At 47.5% G+C, this 24,453-nt stretch overlaps 1 long non-coding RNA gene across 1 annotated transcript; it reads left to right on the forward strand.

The window, feature by feature from the left end:
• Positions 1–270: 270 nt before the first annotated feature.
• On the forward strand, positions 271–23,538 carry LOC143839027 (uncharacterized). The gene is made up of 3 exons (XR_013231530.1): positions 271–380; positions 21,623–21,703; positions 22,882–23,538. It is a non-coding gene; the product is annotated as an uncharacterized LOC143839027 (long non-coding RNA).
• The last annotated feature ends 915 nt before the right edge of the window (positions 23,539–24,453 follow it).

A 24,453-nucleotide genomic window follows, 5' to 3' on the forward strand; every position in this document is an offset into this window, starting at 1 on the left:
AGCCCTGTATAAGGTTCAATCCTGCTTCTTTCAGAAGGTGTGGGACAAAATCAGTCCTGGAGGTCGATTAGTGCTCTGAAATGGCTGCCCTGGGCCTGTGTTTTAAAATGGCTGCTAGGGGGTGGAAAGGCTGTAATTGCCCATGCTGCCCAGGAGGCTCAGGGAAGGCAGAGGGTCACATGCCCCAATGAGAATGGAGGAGTCAAGCTCCACCAGGGGGAGGAGCTTGTGGGTATTTAGGCTCCAGGCCTCCTGGGAGGGGGCAGTCTCTCCAGGATCGCCAAGGGAGGAAGTAGCAGATCTCTTCTCCAGAGAGAAGGCCCTGCTTGCCCCAGGCTGAGGGACAGGACCTGGCCACAAGAGAAGCAGCCCCCAAGGAGGTGAGCAGTGAGAGTGGCAGGCAAGTGGCCACAGGAGGCTCTCCCCCTCTTCAGCAGGAAGTGTAGGGAAGGAGGAGTAAGTTTAGGCATCCATGCCTGGAGCGTGTATAAGTGCTGTGGCTTGTTGTCATGTGGTGTGCTGGAGGGGGTGTAAACTTATCTGAGTGTTAATAGTTTAATAAACCTGAGTTTTGCACATAACCAAGTGGCTGGTGCTCTGGACCACCTAGTCTCCCCTGCTTGGGTAGTACTAGTGCATTGGGAGGGCCGAGGGGGAGGGAAACCAGGCAAAATCGGGTGGTGGCCAACTCTCCTGGCAGGACTCAAAGATTGATAGTATATCTTTAAACCGCCGGTGGTGCCACGGGCGCCACGGACTAAATAAAAGGCTAAGGGGTTCTAGGGCAGGATGTGTCCGTGATGAGGAAGGTTCCGGATTGGACCCTTCCTCCGGACAGACAATCGGAGGGGCCAATTGGCAGGCGCACAGCGCCTGCCGATTGATCCCTCCGATTTCCAGCCCCAGCAAATGCGAGCCGCGTGCAGCACGGCTCGCAGTTGCTCCCTTTGCCGCTGGCCTGGCGCGTTGGAGGCACGAAGCAAGTTCCGGACTCGCCCGGACAACCAGGTAAGCTGCTGTGGCCGGGGACCCTCCTCTCTCCTTTCCCCTTCCCCCTTCTCCCCTTTCAAGGCCCATTTTTAGAAATGGGCTTTGAAACTAGTTGACTATAAAACACCAGAAACCTAGCTGAGAGGTCTCACTGTCCTTTGGGAAGGGGTATTACAGTCAATGAGGGGTGGCAGCGATGGAAAGGAAGAAATAGGCCCCACCCAGGGAAAGAGTGGAAGGCTGGAACAGGGCCCACAGGCTTGGCATCTGTTGAGCAGGCGACCGGTTCTGCCACAAGGTGACTAGTTTAATTCCCCCATCAAGAAGCTTCTTGGTTCCTTGGAGAGTATGAAAAGCTTCAGAGAGTGGAATGTGATGGGAGAAGGCACATGAGGGCATCAGCTTTTCCTGCATTTTACCCACTTGTTGTGCTTGGGTGAAATATGCCCATTCCCACCCCAATGCTAACTGACAGAAATGTGTGCGGAATATAAGGCTGAAGCCTTCTCCCTTCATGCTATTTTCCAGACTTGAAACAGTTATTTTCCCTGTTGGGGAAACTTGCATAGAATCATAGAGTTGGAAGGGGTCATGGAAGCCCTCAGTCCAACCCCCTGCTCCATGCAGGATCAGCCTAAAGCTTGGTGTAGTGGTTAAGAGCCGTGGCTTCTAATTTGGTGAGCCGGGTTGAGTTCCCCACTCCTCCTCCCCATGCAGCCAGCTGTGTGACCTCACACCAGGCACAGTCCAGTTAGAGCTGTTCTTGCAGAGCCGTTCTGTCAGAGCTCTCTCCACGCAACCTACCTCATAGGGTGTCTGTTGCAGGGAGAAGAAGGGGAAGTGATTGTAAGCCACTCTGAGACTCCTTCCATTAGTGAAAAGTGAGTTATAAAAACTAAGTATTCTTCTAAAGCAGCCTTTCTCAACTTTTTTTCTGTTGATGAACCCCTGACATTCTTCAGATTTTGAGAAACACCAGAAGTGGTGCGATCCTGCAGAATATGATTAGGAAGCATAGCTGTGTGCACACCCCCACCATGCCCCTCCCCTTTCCACCCCCTCCAGGCCCATTACTGGTCATGGGGTGGTCAACATGATATCACCCAATAAATGTTCAACAACTTAAAATAATATGTAATAAATTAACTCCCACCCATTCGGGAAACCCCAGGGTTTCATAAACCCCTGGTTGAGAAAGCCTGTTCTAAAGTATACCTGATAAGTATCTGTCCAGCCACTGATAAACCACGCATTTTCCCCTGTGGCTCACTAGACTGTTTCAGAACTAGAAATGGTGCCAGGAGAAGCTTCACAGCTCTGCTTTCTGTGCATTGTGGTCTTGATTCAAATCAGCCCCTTGCACAACAGCACAGTGACTTTGTCAGATCCGTCCCAGTGTCACCCTGAAAGCTCCCTCTTTCTGTTCCTGGCAGGCCCATGTGGAGCTTGGCATCTCCAACCCCAACAAGCGACTTGCAAGGGGAAGGTCAAGTCTTTCTTACTTCCATGTTTTGAGTGCTGAGAAATACGCAGGAAGGCCGGCAGCAGCCCAGCTGAGGCCTTTGTGCCTCTTCCTCAATAGGTGGCCCTGACGGGCAGCAATGGAACCAGAGAGTGTGTCTGGCTGGTGCTGCCTTGGGAAGGGTTTGTCTCTGTAGCTTAGGCCCCAGTCAGGTCGGAGGGAAGGACTCCGGCCTGGAATCCCAACCCTCTGTGAAGGTAGCCAGCTGACTGCCCAGATAGAAGCCCGTGTCTGCTTCCCAGCCTGAGTCAAAAATCCATACATGAATCATCCACCTAGCCATGGCGATTGCTCATCACAAAAAGAGAGCAAAGCAATCTTTACTTGCGGCCTGCCACCGACAAGTCAAATAACAAATTGTGTGTGTGTGTTGGGGGGGAGGTTGCATACTCACTCCATGCTACGTAAACAAGGTCTTTTTTCATATAAGGTACCAAAAATGCAATCGGTCTGCAGTCTCTCTTGCTCCATGGCTTGTTCTGCTGCTAAATGCAGGACTTTGTCTTCAAGCCAGCATAAAGGTCACAAAATGGCCGTCCATACGTCATCCTTCTGTATAGGCTGGGCTGGACGGATGTTTTAGAGACACAGACCTTGGTGCCAGTTGATGGCACTTCTAGGACAACTGCCTCACTCTGCCCATTTTCATAGAATCATAGAATAATAGAGTTGGACCTCATAGGTCATCTTGTCCAACCCCCTGCACTATCCAGGACACTCACATCCCTATCGCTCATCCACTGTCATCTGCCACCCCCTTAAGCCTTCACAGAATCAGCCTCTCTGTCTGATGGCTATCCAGGCTCTGTTTAAACATTTCCAAAGATGGAGAACCCACCACCTCCCGAGGAAGCCTGTTCCACTGAGAAACCGCTTTGACTGTCAGGAACTTCTTCTGGATGTTGAGACGGAATTTCTTTTCAATTAATTTCATCCCATAGGTTCTGGTCCATCCCTCTGGGGCAAGAGAGAACGACTCTGCTCCATCCTCCATATGGCAACCTTTTAAATACTTGAAGATGGTTATCAGATCCCCTCTCAGTCGTCTCCTCTCCAGGCTAAACAGACCAAGCTCCCCCAACCTTTCCTCGTACGTCTTGGTCTCCAAACCCCTCATCATCTTTGTTGCCCTCCTCTGGACACGCTCCAGTTTGTCTACATCCCTCTTCAACTGGGGTGCCCAAAACTGAACACAGGACTCCAAGTGAGGCCAAACCAGAGCAGAGTAAAGCTTGAAATGCTTAAAATTAAGCAATGCAGGATTTTATGCAGACTGGAAGACCACTCAGAGGGACCTCCACAGCCCAAAATCAGACCTCAGATCAGCCTCCCTTAATGACTCGGGTCATGCGGCTTCCTCTTGCTAAGCCAAACCCTCCCCTGGAGCCGGCAGATGGGTTTTTCATCATCCTCAGCTGACACATTCTCAGTGCACCCTTGAGGCGTCAGTCTCTTTCTTGTGTGTTTGTTTCAAAACCTTTCTAGCATCTGTGTTTGTATTTTAGTCTGGTTTATTTAAAAGCTTCTAGACAGAATCTCATGGTATACATAGGTAGAGATCCTGTTGTTTCCCGCCTTTCTCGAATCCTTCAGTTAAGCTCTCTAATTCCCCTGTCTAAAATCAAATACGTGGATGACAGTGCTCACCTTGACGGAGTTAAAACAGTTCCGCAGGGCCTGCAAAAAGGGAGCTCTTCCACCAGGCATATGGTTGAGACCGAGTGGCCAATAAAATCTTTGGGACCCCTGCTCCCTCGCTCCTAAAATATCCACCCTTGTGTTCTACCCTGGACCTGTTTGCATCGTTATATTTTGCACCTACATTACAACTTTCATACAACAGTAATAATATTATGTAAACATATAGTTCTATGTTTTATGGAAACTGCCCTGAGCCTCAGGGGAGGGTGGTATATAAATATTAATTAATTAATTAATTAAGATTGCTATACAAAGGCAGGCAATGGCAAGCCATCTTGGTTCATCTCTGGCTTTGAAAACACTTTGGGGTCGTCATGAGTCGACTTCAACTTGACAGTATTTTCATCACCATCTTTGAAATAGTGAGGCTGTTATCTAGTTTAGCAAACAATATTTGCACCTCACAAACTGTCTTAAGCCAGACAGTTTTGTCCAAGAACAAGAATTCCTAGTGAGCGTTATTTCCTGGCCAGGGTGTAGTTTGCATGGGGCTTTTTACCCAGTTCCAGTTCAAATGAATCCCTCCGTCTACACAGAATTTGATTTCCATTTTGATTTGGGCCGCTTTAAAAATTCCCTCTGCAACATGCATGATTGATTCGGAGTGACCCTACTTTCCCCCCGCGATATCCAGAAGTGGGTATAAGCCTTGATATTTGGAAAACCAACATCAGGAAGTATGCAGATTTCCCTGGGCTTTGTAGCAAAGCTGGTAGGGCATCAGTTTCAAATACTTCCTGGTTCCCGGTTGCAAGGCTTGTCTTAAAGTGACTGCACTCCAAAACCCCTAATTTCTCTCAGCAGAGATTTCCCTCTCCTCTGCTGTCTCCAATCCTCCCTTTCCCCCCGTTCAAGAAAAGAGTTTCCTGTTGTGATTGGCACCCCTCCCCGATCTGAACTTCCCCAATCAAGTGCAGAACACTTTCTGTTTCAAATGGGGAGAAGGATAGAGGAAGACCTGAGTTCAAATCGATCTGAATTCAGCAGGATCCACAATGGAAAAAACAAAGTAAGTGCAGAATCACCCAGGGTAGCCCAAGCTTGCCTGATCTTGGCAGATCACAGAAGCTAAACTGGGTGGACCCTGATTAGTATTTGGATGGGAGACCATGAAGGAACACCAGAATTGCTATGCAAAGGCAGGTGATGATAACCCACCACGGAACCTTTCTTGCCTTGAAAACCCTCCTGGGTCACCATAAGTTGGCCGTGACATGATGGCACTTGACACACATACGCAATGCCTGTTGTGAACATTCCTGTTAGTTTCCACGATAAAAATGAGAGGAATGGTTTCATTTCATTCTTTTATTATTTGTGCACTTCCTTAGGAGAATTATGAAGATTAGCTGCTCCAGTCAAGGGTCTTTGCTTCCTAAATCTGTACATATGGGGGAGGTGGTGTTTATTGATGGCTGAGAAAGAACCACTCCAGTAAAACACAGCCCACACTACGGGCATGATGGTGGAGGAACTGTGTTTTTCGAGAAATTGCAATTTGCTGTGTAATTCCTGTTCCGCTTTGTGAGCTATTTCTCAGATCCTGCAAACATCTGGTAGTTAAGTGCTCATGTAAGGTGGGGCTGGGTCCCCAAACACACATAGATTAATTCCACTAATGATGAAAGGGTGTCAGTGGTGCCATTTAGCATTCATACAAGATAAGGGGAAAACAAGAAGTTAGTAAACAAGGACTTTTTTTTTTTCCACCAGCAAAATTAGCAGCAGATGGAGCCTCTCCCGGAGCCATTTCAGATGGCCATCGGCAAAGCTTCTGTTTCACAGGAGCTGTTTTACAGTTCACAATAAGACTTGGTCAATGCAAAAGAAAGCGGGGCTTCAGCTGGTTTAGATGCTGGACAAACGCAACCCCCTTGAAGCCAGCTTGGTGTATTGGTTAGGAGCGCCGGGAAGCCGGGTTTGATTCCCCACTCCCCCATATACAGCCAGCTGGGTGGCCTTAGGCTCATCACAGCCCTGATAGAGCTGTTCTCACAAAGCAGTCTTTCTCAGAGCTTTCTCCCAGCCTCACCTCCCTCACAGGGTGTCTGTTGTGGGGAGAGGAAAGGGAAGGCGAAAGTAAGCCACTTTGAGACTCCTTCGGATGGAGAAAAGCGGCATAGAAGAACCAACTCTTCTTCTCCTCTTATCAGATCCCTTCTCAGTCGTCTCCTCTCCAGGCTAAACAGACCAAGCTCCCCCAACCTTTCCTTGCTTTCTTCTAAAGTTAGGACCAGCCTATTGACTACTGGAGAGGTTGCCATAATTTTCATTGTTCAGATGGAGATTTGGGACAGTTGTGTTTATGGATGAGTGGAGACATGTTTTGTTACCTCCTACAGCAGGTATCTTGATGGCTCTGGTCTTAATTAATTGTATGTGAACATATATACACATGTTAAATTTACACACACACACACACATATACACATTCATTGGGTGATATGATCACATTTGGTCATGTTGACCCATCCACTCCTGCCTTGCTCTGTCAGTTCTGACCAAGTCTTGTTGCAGCCATGCTGGGATGGTTACCGGATCACCAGCTTTAGGAGGTATGGCTCCCACCTGCCAGCTCTGACTGCAGGTGACAGCATCCAGCCCCAGCTGCTGAGGTAGGACCACACAGTGGACCATGAGTTCCAATTGGCTGTCATGCTTGGGAAGGCAGGACAGGGCATCAGCCAGGAAGTTCTGTTTGCCTGGCAAATGTTTCAAAATGAAGGAGAAATGGGAAAAGAACTCAGTACAGTGCACTTGTTTTACCATCAGTTTCTGGGGCTTTTTTTAGGGCCTGCATATTTTTGTGGTCCATCTAGACCAGGGGTAGTCTACCTGTGGTCCTCCAGATGTTCATGGATTACAATTCCCATGAGCCCCAGCCAGCAAATGCTGGCAGGGGCTCATGGGAATTGTAGACCATGAACATCTGGAGGACCACAGGTAGATACTCCTGGTCTAGACCTCAAATGGCATTGCTCCACCCTCAAGCCAGTGTTGCCAGGTAGTCAAAGCCAGCTTAATGGCTGCTGTCTCTTTCTCCCAAGTAGCCCAGTTCCATGGAGTATCACTGAGCTTTTTGGACCTGGTAGGCAAAGGGTTGCAGGTGCCCTTCCCCGCTTACTGGAGTAGAACTGCACCTATAGCCAAGTCACTTGAATCTTCTTGGATAAGGAACTGGTCTGAAGGGTAGGCATGGCAGAGGAGGGGCTCTGAAGTGAACCTCCATTTCAGTTCCTTGAACACCTGTCGGTACTTCGTGCTCCATTGATACTTAGCATCCAGCTTCCGAGCCTCTTCCCTGTTTCCCTTCATTTTTAGCAAATTAATGAGGAGGAGTGTTATCTGGGCAAATTTGGTGAGGAAATCTGATAAACATTTGCAAAGCCTAATAAACTCCACAGTTGGCGTTTGGTCCAGAGCAATGCAATGGACAGGTAGGAAACAGGAAGAGAAGGAGGAGAATAGGGAAGTCCCTTGATTGGCCCTCAGTGAGAGATTGCCCTCTCTCTATTGGGGGCATATCCCCCACTGAGGGCCAATCAGGGCAAGATTTAGTCAGTGTATCATCGGCACACAAATTATTGGGGAGGGATTTATATTTTAAACATTTTTTTTTACAGCTCAGCCTTTAGGTTCTTAACCCCACAAGGTTGCCAAAAGTCAGTTGTGACTGGCCAGCAAAAATTTAAAAGGAGGCTGAAACATTGAAGCTTCAGCATTTTCCTCTCCACAAGAAATAACAGGATGGTGATGATGAAGGAATCGAAAGGGATCCTGTTCTGGTGGGGGGATAAACACAAAAACCAGAACCCTGTAACTGAGCAAGGCTGGCACATGGCTTGGTGTAGAGTTGCAGGCAAGAACCCCTCCTCATAAATGACACTTAATAACAGGCTTGTAATTGCAGGCTGCTGCACCGTGCTTGATGTCAGAGAGTCATGCTTGAGCTGGCGTGGTAATAATCGTACATTTCCCAAATGGAGGCCTCTTCTGTTCTAACTTAGCGCAGGCACCCGGGGCCCGTGTTGTTTTGGCAGCATTTTAAATGACTCGTCGTTAGGTGGACGGTTTCTGCCAGTGGAAGGCAGGCAGCCTGGCATCTGGAGCTCCAGATTCGAGGCACGAGCGGGAGAGAAGGGGAGGCCATCCGACAGCCTCATCTCGATCCCAGAGAAAGGGCTTTTTGGCTTCTGGATGGCAGATATTTTGCACAGAAAGAAACGAATGGGCCAGGGGAGCATAGCAAAGGCAGGAAAACATGGGGGCTCTTTCCAGGTCCTGCTGGATTATTCTGAACTTTCAGCAGGACAAGGGGATTCCTTCAGGTTGGGGAAAGCGGGGCATAAAAGCCAACTCTTCTGTTTGTCCAAGGCAATTCGTTGACTTTGTGGTTTTGCTTGTTCCCATCTCTTTCTTGGATTTTTTATACTTATGTATGCAAGTATTGTCAAGTCGCAGTCAATTTATGCCAATCCCAGCAAGAGGCTTTCAAGGCAAGAGAGAAACAGGTGGTTTTTCATTAGGGGTGCCAGCCCCCATGTGGGAAATGGGGATTCCCTTGAATTATAGCTCATCTCCAGACTAAGGATATCAGTTCCCCTGGAGAAAATGGCTGCTTTGGAGGGTAGACTCCATAGCATTATATTTGACTAGGGTAAGGTGACCAGATTTTAACATTGGTAAAGCGGGGCACCATTGACTGGGGGGGGGGGTTCTTGATTAAAAATTTGGTCTATATGGAGCAACAAAAAGTTTCTTGGAGTGCATAGGGGTAGTCAATCTGTGGTCCTCCAGATGTCCATGGACTACAATTCCCATGAGCGCCTGCCAGCATTTGCTGGCAGCGGCTCATGGGAATTGTAGTCCATGGACATCTTGAGGGCCACAGGTTAACTACCCCTGGCATAAAACACAAAAATAGTATTGTAATATATATTTTTGAGAGAATGAGGTGGCTGGATGGAGTCACTGAAGCAGTAGGTGCAAACTTAAATGGACTCCGGGGAATGGTGGAGGACAGGAAGGCCTGGAGGATCATTGTCCATGGGGTCGCGATGGGTCGGACACGACTTCACACCCAACAACAACAACATATATTTTTAAAATTTCAACACAGGTACAATTTGCCAGGTGCTCCCAGATGTCCCTCTAGAAGTGGGACAATCTGGTCACCTTAGACTGGGGTCCCTCCTTGACCAAAATCCCACCCACTCCTGGTCCCACCCCCAAAAATCTCCAGGTATTTCATATTTGCCACTGCCTTTCTTGGTGGTCTCCCATCCAAGTACCAGCCCTGCTTAACTGCTAGTTACCTGTGGACTTGGTTGGGCATAACTACTGATGAATCGGGGTATACCATGCAGCCTTCCAGACCAATTATTGTATACTTGTTTAATGTTTTGAAAAATGACACTCTCTTTATGCCCTTGTCTCCAGTAGGCACTTTGAGCTGACCTTTCGTTTGCGCTCCATCATTTCCCAGTGGAAACTGTACATATTTATTCTTGTATTTCTTTCTGCCTTTCCCCGAAGGCTCAGGGCAGCTCAGTTTAAAATATAACACACTCATAATAATACATATAAATAAATCTATAATTTAAATTTCATTCTTATCAATTTAAAACACAATTCATCGATAGAGAACTGTTAATGGCATCAGTCTGCTTATGCAGTCTCATTATTTCGGAGAAATGGCATAAGCAAGGGGAGAGATTTAAAATAGAACTTTGATAGCAGTTGTTCAGGCGGATCTGGGAAAGGGAAGCGAGCATTATTTTGGTGTTAAGTGATTATTTATTTATTTATACACCTCCCTTTTGGCTCAGGGCAGTTTACTTTAGAACGTTCATAATCCAAAGCAATATAGTAAAGATCTTGACACAAGTATATAATAACATCTTTAACAATAGGAAATTGTATTGAATAAACACAATTTGTAATTTAACATTTAACATTCAACAAGAGGCAACCCTGCTTTTGTTTTCCTTCTATTAGCACAGTGAATGGTGGGAGGAACCACTGGGCTTGGGTTGGTGGCTGGTGGCTTATTCACTTGTCTTGACTGAAGGCCTGTTGGAAGAGCTCCTTTTTGCTGGCCCTGTGGGATTCTTTTAGCTCCCGCAGGGCCCTGATCTTGTCCAGGAGCTCATTCTACCAGGTGGGTGGCCAAGACTGAGAAAGCCCTAGCTCTGGCTGATGGCAGATGAGCTTCCCTGGGGCCAGGAACCACCAGTTTGTTGGTGTTGGTGGAGCACAGTGCTCTTTGGGGAGCATAGGTTGAGAAATGGTTTCTCAGATACTCAGGGCCCAGACTGTGTGTGGTCTTGAAGGTGATTACCAAAACCCTAAGCCTGTGCAGCTGTTGGAGTGTGGGATGGATGTAGTTCCTCCAAAGTGTTCCTGCAAGGACCCTGGCTGCAGCATTCTGCACCAGTTGAAATTTCCAGATCGGGGGTAAGGGTAGGCCCGTATAAAGTGAGCCTCTACCATAAGCCTGGTGGAACAGCTCTGTTATGCAAGCCCTACATAATGACCTAAGGCAGGGGAGTATAAAGTGTGGCCCTCCAGATGTCCATGGACTACAGTTCCCATGAGCTCATGCCCGCATGCCTTGGCAACGGCTCATGGGAACTGTAGTTCATGGATATTTGGAGGGCCACACTTTGTTCACCCCTGACCTAAGGTCCTGCAGGGTTGTGATCTTGCCAGGTATAGTGTTCCATCAGGTTGGGGCCAGGACTGAAAAGGTCCTGGTTAAGGCCAATTTCATTTTTTTAGAGCTGGGGACCCTCAGCAGATTTTGGTTATTAGACCTTCATGCTCTCGTGGGGGATGTAGTATGAGAGGTGGATCCTTAACCTAGACTGTTTAGGGCTTTAAAGGTGATAACCAAAACCTTGAATCTGATCAGGTCTCCAATCTGGAGTTGATGCAGCTGGGAGAGCATTGGCTGTATATGCATTCTCCACTGGGTCCCAGTTAGGACCTGCACTACTCCATTTTGAATCAGTTTTGAGTTCCAAGGGCAGCCCTAGATACAGCAAGTTACAGTAATCTAGCTTGGAGGTGACAGTTACATGGTTCACAGGGCCAGGTCAGATGCTGCTAGGTGAGGTGCTAATTGACACACTTGGTGAAGAAGGTAGAATGCCTGGCCTTCAATGTTTGTGACCTGGACCTCCATGGATAAGGAGGTGTCTAGGATCACACCCAGACTCTTGATGGTCACTGAAGTGGTCAAATGGACTCTGTCAAGAGGCAGGAGTAGCTCTGACTTATTTGGTGCATGCCAACCTTGCCAGAGATCCTCCGTATGTTGACTGCAGGAGGGTTTACCTGCGCTGATGTATGCATGATGATTGACAGCTGAATATGTGATTGTGCTGCCCTAAAATTGCAAGCCCGGAAAGGTTTAAAACTCAGCACTTCCAGATGTGAACCTTAAACATCCTCTAGGCACCTCCTGTGCTACATACGGAACAGCAAGCCAAACAGAGGTGGTTTTAATAAGACTACACATCCTGGCTGGTGTCAGTGGTCCATTTGCATTACAAACAGAACAAAGCAATAACTGGATGAAGCATCATGTCGGCAAATATCCTCAGTCAATCAAAGCTCTGAGCAATGAAAAAGAGCTCCCTCCCTCCACACTCATAGTATGGCTTGACTATTCCTCCTTTTAGCTGCTGCTATTACTTAGCATTCACTAAGTAGTACGAGATTTTTGCTAGATGCTATACAAGCAATGCAAAAGGCTTGCAAGGGTCCACAGGGGTCTTCTCAGTTGGAAGTTTAAGCAGAAACCCAGATACTCAAGGAGCAGAACTACAGAGGAGGAGAATGTCTCTCTTTCACATATTCATTTATTTCCCTTCTTAATGGGACTTTTCTCCCCTGGTTCTAGGACTCCATCCCTGAGGTTCTCACTGCTGTTGCTAGGGAGGCAGGACCAAAACAACCCACTTCCTCTTCCTGTCTCACTGGTGGGACCGCCCTTCTTCTCTAGTTTTTCTCCTGCCTCGCAGGGAGTGCGGTCATGTGAACTTGTCTTGCGTCTCCTTAAATCTGGGGGGACAGTGGGTGTGGGTGGGGATGGGGCCCGGAAGGTCACTTGTACTCCCAAGACAATGCAAATCTTAGGGCAGCCTCCATAGAACGTTAGATGGAACCTTGAGGGAGGACTTATATATTAGAGCAGGGGTAGTCAAACTGCGGCCCTCCAGATGTCCGTGGACTACAGTTCCCAGCATTCGCTGGCAGGGGCTCCTGGGAATTGTAGTCTATGGACATCTGGAGGGCCGCAGTTTGACTACCCCTGTATTAGAGTGTTGGGGTCCCCGCTTGTCTGAAGGCTCGCATGGTGACCGACACCGATAAAACAGATAAAGTACAAGCAACAAAACAAATCTGTTCCACATAATATGTTTCTGGTAAGGCCTAAGGGGAGGAGAGTGTCGCATGGCTTACGTGCCACTCAGCGCTTAACACCCATTCAGGGCGGCTGTCTCACCCCTGAGTGCCTCCTCCTCCAACTGGCTTCCCTGTGTGTCCAGCGGCCAGCCAATCACCTTCAATCCCCCACCCCTGACCACCCCCTCCTCCTTCCACTTCCCTTTGAGGCTTGGAGGCTGCAGATTTCTGCTGCCTAAGAGCTGCCCCTGCCGGTGAGTTCTCTTAACAGCTGCCTACAGCCTTTCTAGCTCCTTGAGAAGATCTGTATTGATCTTCCTTCTGTCTGTCTGCCTTTTCTCCCTTCCCTCCCTCCTATCCAAATTGCAATTCCTCTTAGGACAAAAAGTTTTTGCAATAGGTCTCTTCTCTTATAAACAGGATTGCCAGCTCTGAGTTGGCAAATTCCTTGGGATTTGTGCGGGGGGGGGGGGGAGAACTTGGAGAGGGCGTGTTTTGGGCAAGGAAAGGACCTCAGCAGGGTACAATGCCATAGAGTCCACCCTCCAATGCTGCCGTTTTCCTCTGGGGAAAATGGAGCGTTGTGCTTACTGCCTGGAGTATTCCTGAGTAGGGAAGGACGCACTTTGTGCCCGGCCTCCTGGATGTTTACAGTTCGTGTCTCTGTGTCTTTTGCATTTTGCCAGTTGACAATTACAATTCACTGCATATCTTAAAGGTTTTTCCTATGGCTGTTGCAGACGATGTTTTCATATCAATAATAAGCGTGTGCCTATGGCACCATTGGAGGTGTTTCTTGTTTTCTTGGGGGGTTTTTGTATTATTTTGCTTACTGCTATGTAGTGTTAAATAAATAAAATGTGGTGGGTTTTTGTTTTTAGTTTCTGTTTCATAGAATTGTGAGAGTTGGCCTGTGGGGATGGCCTGGAAGAGAACAAGATTTTTAAAAATCTCTTATTTTACCTTCAGCGTTTGAGTCTTAATGTCGGCAAAGCTGTGGCAGGGATGAGGGGCATCATTGTAGAACTGAGACTTAGGCCATCCATTGGCCTTAACCCTGCCCTGGAAGCATCACCCAAACTTAGGAGGTGATGAGAAACCAGCAATCAACACCTTGGTGAAACTGTTCTAGTCTTGACACAGTCAACCAAAAAACAGCAAGCTGACCCTGTGGCACTTGAAAATGGGGTGTAAATACCTGGAGGAGTCTTGAAGCAGCTTAAGATCGCCTCCCCTTCCTCTCCCCACAACGGACACCCTGTGAGGTAGGCTGGGCTGAGAGAGCTCTGACAGAACTGCTCTGTGAGAACAGCTCTAACAGGACTCTGTCTGGCCCGAGACCTCTGTGAGAACTGCTGTGCAAGAACAGCTCAGATTAGCCCAGGGTCACCAACATGGCTGCATGTGGAAGAGTGGGGAATTCAACCTGGCTCTCCAGATTAGAAGCCACTGCCTTCAAACACTACACCGTTCATTGAAAGAGGACTGAAAGCATGCTATTCAACACATGTGGAAACACCCTAGGCAGAGTCAGAGAGGTTTCAGATTCCAGCACATTTCATAGGGGGAAATTATCAAATCTCTGCGCTCTGCGAGTGAGAATCTTCTGGTCGTTCCTGGCCCTAGGGAAGCACGCCTAGCCTTGACCAGGGCCAGGGCCTTTTCAGTTCTGGCCCCCACCTGGTGGAATGAGCTCCCGGGTGAGCTGCGGGCCCTGCGGGACCCTTCAACGTTCCGCAGGGCCTGCAAGACGGAGCTCTTCCGCCAGGTCTATGGTTGAGGCTGGGGCTGCTGGGGTACATCGACTGCTCTCCCCCGGGCTTCTTCTTGAACACCGTTGACCTCCTTCTCCTCTACCCCCCCCTTTTTAGGAAGGGGAGTAGGAAGGGGATCTTATTATTGTGCCGCCATGTTGTGACATTTTAAAGTCTTTTAATGGGAGTTTTAATGGGGTTTTAAGACAATGTAACCCGCCACGAGCCATTTGGGAGTGGCGGGAAATAAATCGAAATAATAGTAGTAATAATAATAATAATAAATCTGACTTCTCTGTTGTCCATTATACACAGACTTTCTCAACCAGGTTTTTGTGAAACCCTGGGGTTTCGCAATGCCCCTGGAAAGGTTTTCGCTGATTGGGTGGGAGTTAATGAATTTTTAATATATTTTATTTATAAAAAATTGATGATATGACCCTATAGTCGTAGAGGATTCTTTGCAGTGTCTGTGTAAGTTCTCATTTTCCAGGCCAGAAAGTTTGTCATTAAGCCCTAGGAATCCCTCATGTGTGTAAATCCAAGGAAATAAATGTCCAAAGTTTCTTCTTTGCTTTAGCCTTTCAGGATTTTACTAGGCAATGAATTCACAGGGCAGCGCTTTAGCCTTTCGAGATCAGAACCAATAAAATAAAGACCCCCGCTTAAAACACTTTAAACCAAGTTTCCCTGAGATAATATCAAAAGTATTTTTAATAGCTTTCGCTGCCATGGAAGTCAATGGAAATGCAATTTGGCTGTTCAAAACAATTAAACGGAACAGAAGCAAGGGTTTCAATTCAGACTTCAGACATTTGAGGCCAAAGAACAAGAGAGACTTCAACGATTGCTGAGTTTTTGTTGTCAATTCTGGGCCAAAAGGCAGATTGAAATCTGGGCTCAGGTGGGGCAGTAGAAAGTGGTGTCAATTCACAGCTGATTCTTGGTAACCCCATGGGGCAGAAGTACCAAACTGTGGCTCTCCAGATGCCCATGAACTACAATTACCATGAGTCCGAGCCAACATGGTGCTGGCATGGGGCTCATGGTAATTGTAGTTCATGGATGTCTGGAGAGCCAGTTTGGCACCCCTGCCCTAGGGTTTTCAAGGCAAGATATGTGGTTTTCCATTGCCTTGGAGGTCTTTGATCCAAATACTGGCCAGGGCTTACCCTGCTGAGCCAATAAGATTTAAAACAGCCACCTATCTTATTCCCTCTTCTGCCAACTTATGAGTAGAGGGACTGCTCCTTAAATTTGCAGATGGCACCAAATGCAGAAGAATAGTGAACACCCAAAGATAGAGTTCAATGAGATCTAAACTTTCTGGGAAAGCCGACAAATGAGAACAAGATGCAATTCAATAAGGAGAAGTGTAGAGTTCTACATCTGGGTCATAGAGCTGAAAGGGGCCATACAGGGCATTAAGTCCAACTCCCTGCTCAATTGCTGGATCAGCCTAAAGCATCCAGGATAAGGATCTATCCAGTTCTTGCTTCAAGACCGCCAGCAAAAGGAAGTGGGCCACCTCCTTAGGCAGCCAGTTCCATTGCTGAACTACTCTGGCTGTGAAATCCGATATCTAGCTGATATCGTTCCACACATAGTGTAACCCCATTACTGTGGGCCCTATGATGCCACCTGCCCTCCTCTAAGGCAGGGGTAGTCAACCTGTGGTCCTCCAGATGTTCATGGATTACAATTCCCATGAGCCCCTGCCAGAGCTTGCTGGCAGGGGCTCATGGGAATTGTAGTCTACAAACATCTGGAGGACCACAGGTTGACTACCCCTGCTCTAGATGCCCATGGATTACAATTCCCATGAACCTTTGCAAACATGATTCTGGCAGGGGCTCTTGTGGGCCACCTCCTTAGGTTGACTACCCCTGCTCTAAGGGACAACCTTTCTGATACTTCAAGACAGCAATCATGTCCCCTCTCAACCTCCTCATCTCCAGGCTGACCATTTCTCAGCCTTTCTTCATAGGGCTTGGTCCCTCGTCCATCTCCTCTTTAAAATGTCAATTTTGTCCACATTCTTTTTGAAGTGAGGCCTCTAGAACTGCATGCGGACAGATGCAGTTTGCCATTGCCTTCTTCCACATAGCAAGCCTCATCTTACTTGGTAGTCTCCCATCCAACAACTCACCAGGGTTGGCCCAGCTTAGCATTGGAGATCTGACAAGCTCAGGCCAAGCTAGGCTATTCAGGCTGCTAGTTCATGTTGAGCCTCATGTAAATAGCAGGACAGCCTACCGATGGTGTATTTTGTGCAAGGCAAGAGAAGGGGAGGTAAAGAAGTTTAATGTGTCTCTGATGTCATGTCTGATCACGCACAGTGATGCAAAGCTCCTGCAGGGTAGGGGACCTATTAGGATGGTTTTCTGATCTGTCAGGGATGGGGGATTTTCAGGCTAAAACATTTCTACTCATCCGGGTTTTTACCAAAAAAATTTGATCTAATATTTTATGGTTCTTATCAAGCCTGGCTTGTTTCCCCCTTCCCCAAAGACAATTTTATGGTCTTTTATCATGCACAAAACCCTTTTGTGCTGCTGGTTTTATCGACTAGCCGTTCCAGCCCAGAGCTGGTTTCCCTGCAGGGAAATGAGTCCTATTGAGCCCATTCTAAATTGTTGCATTTTTATTGCTTTACACTTGCGTTGCTTGTTTTATTTTTCTCCCTTTTGTTCCCCTGTGCTGGTTGGAACAGAGAGCCGGCCAAGCAGGGTTTAAAAGAGCTAAAGAAATAAAGGATGCTTGCATATGGGCAGCACACAATCACAAAAAAGGGAGAGAAGAATCATGTATTGACAGTGCTTTCAAATTGCCACTGACTTGTGGTGACCCCACAGGGCTTTCAAGGCAACCTTGCTTGGCAGGCCAAGATCTGACCCACCCGGGCTAACCTGGGCCAGCCAGATCCTGGTGAAAAATCTGTAACGCAGCTCTCAAACAATCAGGTCTGGTTTCTTGGCCACCCACACCAGCGCAGTGATGGCTTGAAAGTTTGGTCAGATCTTGCACCAATCTTTCCTCACTATTGCTCTGGCTTCCTTTCTAATTTTATAATTTATTTTGTGAGCAGCAAGGGCCGGAAAAGATTAGGAGGGGGGATGTTTGTCCATGTTCTTAACTTTGATTTGGCTGCAGCTAGCACAGACCACTCTAGTTACACAGAGCGTCTCGCAGCTCAAACATAGCAGTCTTCTTGGCTTCTTCTCCTTCACCTCCCCTTCTGCCTCTTTTGTCCGCCAGTTCCACCCATGGGTTGCCCTCTCTGATGATAGCCTCACCTGATCCTCCCCAGTGGTGGGGCTTTTCTTCTCATAGGGTTGCCAGCTCTGGGTCCAGAAATACCTGGATAGTTGATGGGCGGAGTCTGGGGACAGCAGGGTTTCGAGAGGGAAGGGACTTCAACAGGATATCAGTATCAGTAGCATAAATAAAGCATGACTAGGGTGATGGGAGGAGTTGTGAAAAACTCATCACCTACCTGATAAAGCCCCTGCGGAGTCGTTCACCCCAGAGCACCAATCAGGCTGGGGATGCTTAGTCCCTGACTGCCTCCACCTCCCTGATTGACCTTCCCTGATTGACCCTCCCTTGCCTCCCCAGAGGACCAATAAGGTAGGGGATGCCCTGTCCTGACTCCCCCCCCCCTCCGCCATCCAGCCACACGAAGAGGCAGCATTCTCTAGAGCCTGTTGTATTTGTAATACAGCGGGCTTTTCTCTGTTAGTAATACAATAAAACCCACCCTTCAAAGCAGCCATTTTCTCTAGGGCAGGTGTAGTCAACCTGTGGTCCTCCAGATGTCCATGGTCTACAATTCCCATGAGCCCCTGCCACCAAACGCTGGCAGGGGCTCATGGGAATTGTAGTCCTTGGACATCTGGAGGACCACAGGTTGACTACCCCTGCTCTAGGGGAAGAGATCTTGGTCATCTGGAGGTCAGTACGTATAACAGTGGGAATCTCCAGGTGCCACCTGGAGGCTGGCAACTTATCTTCCAGCCTTGGTCTGCCTGATCGCCTGGCAGTTTGTTAGTTTCCCTCTTTCCAGAGCCTGGGTTAATCCTTTAGGTTCCTTATTAATCCAGGCTAGGCCCCAGTGGGTTTCCCTCTGGGGTTGCAGTGGTTTCCATGCTGTCCCTTTTCTCCCCAGTTGGCCCATCAGCACAGTTTTATTGCATTTTGATTGCATGTACTATAGTGTTCACATTTCATCTTTTGACGGTCAAACTGCATGTTATGATGATAGATGTTTTATGTCTGGGTGTCAGTGCCCCGTCGAATTTCCAGTGAGCAGACTCTTGGCGCAAAAGAATTCTCTTTATTGAAGAAATAGGTGAAAGAAATGCACAGAACTTTCCTTGCTCAAACTGAACTACTACAAAGCCAACACCCCTATATGGACACCCCAACCCCTCCCCCTTGCCAGGTGCATTATATCGGCTACAATCCCACACCAACTACAAGCCCACATAAACTGATGCCAGTCACTCACCAGTCTTCCAAGGACAGTACAAAGAGATAAGGAATAATAGAGTTCTGTGGAAATTTACAACCAAGCTAATTGGGGCCAACAAACTAAACGAACTCCAGAGCATCACGGGACAGAGCCAAAGAAACAAACCCAAGGAGCCGAGCACACAAATACAGCGTAGAAGCATAACCACACATTCATCCTATGGCAAAGAATATGTGAACTTGACACTGGGTTCCTCTGACTTGACTTTGCTTCAGCTAACCAAACGTAATGTCACTCAGAACTCAATTTTTCTCTGGCAGGGATTCCCAACCAGGTCTCCAGGGAACCCTGAAGGTTCAGATGGCCCATTGACAACACTAAATGTCACTGGAGCCCACTTTACCTGTTGGTCTCTTTCTCCACAACGGAAACGGTCAATGATCGATTGGTTGGCTTCTTACTTCCTCTCTCACTTCTCTGAAGGGGCACACCACCATTTCCTTGGTTCCTTAGAGCTTGAAAAATATTTCAGGGGTTCCACACGGTCAAAAAGTTGAAAAAGGCTGCTCTGATGTGTGAGGCCGCAACTTAGATTGAGACCGTGGCAGAGGAGAAGAGGCTCCACCACCCCACACCCCCCGTGTCATTTTCCTGAACTGAAATGGCCTTAAGGGTGTGATCTTAGAATACTGGCAAATGAAGAAAGCACGGCTTTCCTGCCCTTGCCGAGTGTTCATGGTCCTCTCCAGGGCTGCTGCTTCAAGCTGTAAGAGATCTGTTAACATCTCAGCTCTCGAGAGGATAGAGTGGATGTCTCGGCAGCTCATTTGACTAATTTGCTAAGCACTTCACAGATAAAAATCACTCACATCTGATCTGACTTGGACACCACATTAACTAGAGGCTTGTTGAATGAATTAGGCCAGTTGCTATGAGTATATCTCAGCCAGCAGATTCTGAGCATGTAGAAGGCATGTTTGAAGGTCTGAGACTCAGCGCCATGCAGCTAGCTAGACCTTGGGGAAAGTGGTGACTTCTCATCGCCAGGTCTTTCTGAAGAAGGTGGATTAACAACAGCCATTTCAAGCTGGTTTTGGTTCTAGACATGCCACTGCCTGAAATTGCTCAAGTGGAGAAATGTCAGCAAGTCTGCAGAGAAGGAAAGGGTGACCCTGGTGGTTCTCCCAGGTTTTCAGTACCATCCATCATAGTATACACTGACCTGGATGGCCCAGGCTAGTCCAATCTCATAAGATCTTGGAACCAAACACTTTCTGGCATCACATCATGGCACCCTTCTGGGCTTCCCAAGCCTTTATTATTATTATTATTAGATTTATATCCCGCCACTCCCTTGCGGCTCGTGATGGAGTTTTTTGGTGACGGAGTTTTTTGATCCTATCAGTATCACCAAATATGTGAACGGAATGTTTTAAAATTCAATGCCACATCAAAAATGCACAATAATGGCCTACCTTGAGACCCAAGTCTATGTAACCATCTATCAGTGATCTTTGAAGAGTTGGACTCTTCTGCTTCCACCTCCTGGTTCCGCATTCTGAGGGACGGCATAAGGGAAAAACTGTGTGTGTGTGTGTGGGGGGGGGGGTCCTTTATGGAACCAGCAGAATAGTATTATTATTATTATTTTAACAAGTATACATGCTTTTCCTCATGGTTCAAAGTGGCTTATGATAATAATTTTTTTTTAAATCCGTTAAAACCAAAATAAAGTCATAAACTGCACTGCCCTCTGTTCCTTCTCCCTCCCAGCCTTGTTGCACCCACTTTTGAAGACTTACATGTTGTTAAGTCTTTTGGATCCTAGGGGTCGAGTATGTGTCAGGGTTGGCATGACTTAATTATTTTAATTCATGGCTATTAAAATTGTGTGTTTTTGTGGGAAGTGCTGTCAAGTTGCAAATCAACTTATGACAACCCTGTAGGGTTTTCCAGACAAGAGCTGGACAGAGATGGTTGGCCATTGCCTGCCTCTGTACTACTACCCTGGCATTTGTTCGAGGTTTCCCTTCCAATTGCTAACCAGGGATGACCCCCCCCAGCTCCCCAAATCTGAAGAGACAAGGCTAAGCTGGGCTGTGGGTCAGGGTTTTATAAGCAAGAAATCTCTTTATTGAAGAAAATGGTGAACAGAAGCAAGGATTTCCCTTGCTAAAACTAAAAAACAAACAAACTACAAGCATACTTTTATGTTACTATCACAACCCCCTCCCTTCAAATCTTGGTTGTGTTAATTAATGTGCAAGGCTCCCAGGATAAATGAACATGAACTTCTAGCCACTACAAACATTCCTCAGAATGATTAGCCTTGCAAGGTCAAAATGATAAAACACCTGCAAGAGAGGACTGTGGAAAGCCATTATGCAAATCAATCACCACAGGTCAAAAGAAAGATACATGATAAAACCATGGAATAAGTTCAAAATCATAAAATGGGTTGAGGAAGTATTGCATGGCAAGATCATAAAAATAAGCAAACAGCATCTTGGAGGTACATATCCTGGAAAACATATTGAAGTATTTGTCCATCCTTACTCCAGGCCTTCTATGGAAGCTCTCTCCAGGTACCTGCTAAATACCTGGAATGCTTTCTTCTCTAACAAGGAATGCTTTCTTCTCTAACAAGGAACAAAAAGGGAAACAAAAATCCAACCTGAAATGCAGGTGAGAACCAAAAAGGTTAGGGATAAAATCCATCTTAGAAAAATATAAACTGTTTATGTATCTTAAAGCTATTTTAATTATTAGGAACAAGAAATATCTGCTGCTGAGGATTCTGCTATAATGAACACCTTGCAGGACCAGAACTAGCCGGGACAGACTAAATAAGTAAGCCAATATGCAAGCAAAGAATATCATAGAATCCATACAACTGAACAGTGATAATGGTACAGTGATGGAACTGTGATAAATTCATATTATTTCTGTTACCCACAGTTTTTTTTCACCACCACCCACCCCTGTTGAAAATTGGTGGTGTGTGCGTCTGACCTCTGTGTGCATCTGACCTCTGATGAAGATCTATTTGATCGAAACGCATTAGATCAAAGTCAGACAAACTGTTTGGCATTATTGGTAGAATCATAGAATCATAGAGTTGGAAGAGACCACATGGGTCATCTAGTCCAACCCCCTACAACGATATAGGCTAGATATCAGGAAAAACATTTTCACAGTCAGAGTAGTTCAGCAGTGGAATAGGCTGTCTAAGGAGGTGGTGAGCTCCCCCTCACTGGCAGTCTTCCAGCAAAGGTTGGATTGGATCCACTTCTCTTGGATGCTTTAGGACATCGGTCCGCAAGCTTTCGCCCGCTGCGGATCGCCACTCCGGAGTGGGGAGAGAGGGTGGCTCGGGGGCCCGCGCACGCGCGGCAGCCCCAGCGCAAACGCGCATATGCGGACTGCCGCGCATGCGCATTTGCGCCTGGCAGTGGCGCAAACACGCGTGTGTGCCGCCGCTCCCCCTCCTGGCCCCTCCGGGCCGCCAGCAAATTGGCCACTAAAGCAGCCGATTAGCTTGCGGCTCGGCAAGCTTCTCTTCCCTCCCCTCCCGAAACAAGAAGCTTGCCGGGCCGCGAGCTAATCGGCCGCTTTGCTCACGGCCTGGTGAGCTTCTTGCTTGGGGGGGGGGGGGGAGAGAAAAAGGAGCCGCGGCCCGGCGCCAAGGCCTTCGCGGCCTGGCACCGGGCTGCGGTCCGCAGGTTGGGGACCACTGCTTTAGGATGCTTTGGGCTGATCCTGTGTTGAGCAGGGGGTTGGACTAGATGGCCTGTATGGCCCCTTCCAACTCTATGATTCTGTGACTATGCGGGACACTCACATCCAAATCGCTCATCTACTGTATCCTGCCACCCCTTTGGTGTACGCACTTAGATGTTTTACGTATGCCTAATAGACATTGTTTTATGGTTTTTAAACACTTGAGCTCCTATGATAAACAGCTGATATTTTTCTAAAATTGATTTTTTTCTCTAACCTTTCTGGTTCTCGCATGCTTTCTTCTCCAGCGGACACGGGGCAGCATCAAGTACTTGCTGAGAAATGCCGCCCACAGCCATCCTCTTGGCACACTTCAGCAGAGATGCCCCTTCCGCACCGAGCACATCAGCCGCTTAAGTGCCTGAGCCGTCGGAGAACCTGCAGTATCTCCTTGTTGCACGTAATCAGCCAAATGAATCACCAAGGTAAAAATTTCACATCCGAAATAATTGACAAACATATTCGACTCGTGCTGAGAAAAGGCTCCTTTTCCCCCGTCTGATGGGTGCTATAAATTCCCAGGAGACCGAAACTAGGAAAAACGGCAATCTGAAAAAATATTGATCTCGGGCAAATTGAATCCCGCAACAGTAAAAATGATGGAATTTGTATTGTTTTTTTATCATTTGTTTTATTGCCTCCTTTCAGTAACATTTTGGAGGGATCGCATAAAAATATTGCAAATAAGGACATAAAATAGGCCGGGAGATCTCCAGCTTCTACAGCACTGATGAGCAGGGATTGGCGCTTGTTAGGCAAATATGGTGGAAAAAGGGATCCTTCTTTGATGTAAATCATGGCTTCATTTCTAAGCATGTTTATATTTATTTATTTTTATTCATTCATTTATTTTGATTTTTATACCGCCGCTCTTCCAGTGGTCTCGCGGCAGTTTGCACAAAATAAAACAATAAAAATACAATAAAACCCCATAAAAACACCCCTTATAACAATAAATGGATAAACAGATATACAGATGGCGATCTATACTAATCTTTACTAGTGTCTCTCCCCCCACCCGTTCAGCCGGAGGGCCAAGCCTTTTTCCACTGGGAGCGAGGGGCCAGATCTGAAAGGCAACAAGGGGGGATCCACTGATGGAAACACCAGGACTGCACCCTGGCCTCAACCTGGCGGAAGAGCTCCGTCTTGCAGGCCCTGTGGAAAGCTGACAGCTCTGGCAGGGCCCTCAGCTCCTCTTGGAGCTCATTCCACCAGGTTGCGGCCAGGACCAAGAAGGCCCTGGCCCGGGTTGAGGCCAAGCGGACGTCCCGGGGGCCCGGGACAACCAGTAAATTCATACCCACAGAGAGAAGAGCTCTGCTTGGGCGGGGGGGGGGGGGCATAAGCAACCAAGCGGTCCTGCAGGTAAGTAGGACCCAGGCCTCATATAGCCTTAAAGGTCAATGCCAATACCTTGAACTTGACCTGGAAGCAGACTGGCAACCAGTGCAGATGATGAAACACCAGCTGAATATAGGCCCTCCGTGATGTTTTAGTGAGGACTCTAGCAGCCATGTTCTGTACCAGCTGAAGTTTCCGGATCAAAACCAAGGGCAGGCCCACGTAGAGCGAGATACAGACGTCTAGCCTGGAAGTGATTGTTGCATGGATCACTGTGGCCAAGTGGTCAGAGGACAGGTAGGGCGCTAGTAGCCATGCTTGGCAAAGATGGAAAAACGCCATTCAGCCTACTCTTGTGACCTGAGCCTCCGTAGAAAGTCTCTGGTGCTTATCCACACACTTTTGTTGTGGATGGTGGAGTGGGAGCTTTGACTCTGTTGTTGGGGTGCGCTGTAACCCTTGCTGAGGGTTGTATT

The sequence above is a fragment of the Paroedura picta genome, chromosome 5 (genome assembly GCF_049243985.1).
Source record: "Paroedura picta isolate Pp20150507F chromosome 5, Ppicta_v3.0, whole genome shotgun sequence".
In the NCBI taxonomy this organism is placed as follows: domain Eukaryota; kingdom Metazoa; phylum Chordata; class Lepidosauria; order Squamata; family Gekkonidae; genus Paroedura; species Paroedura picta.